This window comes from Micropterus dolomieu, linkage group LG12, assembly GCF_021292245.1.
Source record: "Micropterus dolomieu isolate WLL.071019.BEF.003 ecotype Adirondacks linkage group LG12, ASM2129224v1, whole genome shotgun sequence".
Taxonomy (NCBI): Eukaryota; Metazoa; Chordata; class Actinopteri; order Centrarchiformes; family Centrarchidae; genus Micropterus; species Micropterus dolomieu.
The window spans coordinates 36,099,218-36,101,724 of record NC_060161.1 but is presented as its reverse complement, the minus strand read 5'-3'; the positions used below and the strand labels follow the sequence as shown (position 1 = coordinate 36,101,724).

The following is a 2,507-nucleotide window of genomic DNA, read 5'->3' as shown; positions in this document are numbered from 1 at the left end:
GTTCCTGCACAGCGACTGGCTCCTCCCACCAACCTGACATCATCAGGCTCTGAACAGAAACCAGAGAGTCATCAGTAAAACAATAAAGTGAGTTTCATCAGAAGAGAAATGAACCAAATCAAAGCTGCAGCTCCTCTTCTACCTGAGCAGGTGAGTCCAACAGCTTTTCCAGGTGAGCAGGTGTTTCTAGCTGAGCCTGAGCTTCTACAGTCCAGGAGAGCAGACTCATGGCCTCCACACTGGAACTCTTTGGTCCACATCGGAGCCTCCACTTCTCCATAGAGCGCCCCCTGGAGGACTGAAGGAGCCCCACAGCCGAGCTCCCTACAGACCACCTCTGCATCCTGCTGGTCAAAGTCAGCTTCACACACTGAGGACCACCTCTGGTTAGACTGGTTAGACTGGTTAGACTTCACCTCCAGTCTGCCTGAGCACAGACTAGTCCCGTCCAGCAGCCTGACAGAGTCTGGAGAGATAATAGAAGATGAAGTAGAGATAAAGACAAAATAAAAACATGTCATGAAACAACAATTCAGTGATTCAAACTTGACTCAGCACAACTCCAACATCAGTTCATCATAGGGTTGGGCGATGTGTACAAAATTTCCATCGGACAATGTTTTTTTTGTTGTTTTTTTATTTTATTGCATTTGTACCGTTAAAAATACATAGAAATGACAATTTTACTCATAATAATAAATAAAAAAATGTATCAAACTATATAATGTGCAGGAAGAAGCATAAAACCCAAATGGGCTTAACTAACACCTCCACCTATCGATATAATCAGTAAACGTATTTTAGTCAAGTAAAAACAAAACAAAAAATAACATACGAAAAAACATTTTACTACATAAAGTAATGACAAATCAATAATAAATAATATATGTATTATACATCAACAAATTAATTTATTTAATTTAATGACAATAATAGAAATACAACAAAAATATGAACATAGTATAAAAGTAAGTTCATTTCTATATTGTAGTCTTATGTGCATGTGTTCACTCGTACAGACTTTACTCGATTAAAAACTCGCCTATGACATTCAAAGTCGCAGTGGAAAATTTACAAGTACGGAACAGGTAAAGAACACACAGGGTGCAGATGTTGGTTTAGGTTGTTTCATAGGCTGCGTCATTAACAAGCCCACAAGCAGCTCACCTGCTGCCGTGATAACGGGTCTCTGGTGGAAACATACGTAAAAAAAGACAAGTTCTGAGTCTTCTAGGCGACTTTATGAAACTGCTGATGGAGAAAGTGGAGTAGACGGGCGAGGGGAGAACAGAGAGAGGTGGGGCAAGCCGGTGTGTTTACCTGAGGTCTAGGCATCTTGTGTGTCTGTGTGTGGGGAGGAGAGAATTCCAAGGAAGGTTCAATTCAATTTTCAATTTTATTTATATAGCGCCAAATCACAACAACAGTTATCTCACAGCGCTTCTCATAAAAGAGCAGGTCTAGACCGTACTCTATGATGCTATTTGCAGAAGCCCAACAGTTCCCACCAAGAGCAGCACTAGGCGACAGAGGCAAGGAAAAACTTCCTTTTAAGAGGCAGAAACCTCGAGCAGAACCATGGCTCAGGGTGGGCGGCCATCTGCCTCCTGGGGGTGAAGGAGAGAGAGAGGGGAGGGAGAGAGAGAGAGAGAGGGAGAGGGAGAGAGAGAGAGAGAGAGGGGAGGGAGGCAGCCTACACAATATACACACACAGAGGTACAGACAGTGAAGGTGATGTTGCTATAGACTAAATGAAAAATGGTACAGATATTTATAGTAGTGTTAATGGTAACAGTCGTAATGTTAATGATTATAATAACAATAATAACAATAGGACTAGTAACAATAGTCGTTGCAGCAGAGGGTGTCGAGCAGGAACACGGGGGCAGCAGGTGACCCGCAACCACAGATCCAGACTCCACAGCTCCAGAGCCAGAAAACCTGCAGGAACTGATAGGAGGAGAGAGGAGAGGGACGAGAAAGCACAAGACTACCAGAAAGGGGTTGTGTTAATAACATGCAATAATGGGATGAGGTTGCATACAGAGGGAGAGAAAGTAGAGGAGAGAGGAGCTCAGTGCATCATGGGAAATCCCCCGGCAGTCTAGGCCTATAGCAGCATAACTAAAGGATGGTTCAGGACTAACCTGAGCCAGCCCTAACTATAAGCTTTATCAAAGAGGAAAGTCTTAAGCCTACTCTTAAATGTGGAGATGTTGTCTGCCTCCTGAACCCAAACTGGAACCTGGTTCCACAGGAGAGGAGCTTGATAGCTGAACGCTCTGGCTCCTAGTCTACTTTTGGAGACTCTAGGAACCACAAGTAACCCTGCATTCTGGGAGCGCAGTGCTCTGGTGGGGTAGTAAGGTACTATGAGCTCTTTAAGATAAGATGGTGCCTGACCATTAAGAGCTTTGTAGGTAAGAAGAATGATTTTAAATTCTATTCTGGATTTTACTGGAAGCCAATGCAAAGAAGCTAAAACAGGAGAAATATGATCTCTTTTC

General features: G+C 43.2%; 1 protein-coding gene across 1 annotated transcript in view; it reads right to left on the bottom strand.

Moving 5' to 3' along the window:
• LOC123979962 overlaps window positions 1-2,507 on the bottom strand; it is a 27,324-nt gene that overhangs the window by 2,242 nt on the left and 22,575 nt on the right. The gene's annotated exons all lie outside the window — the stretch shown is intronic.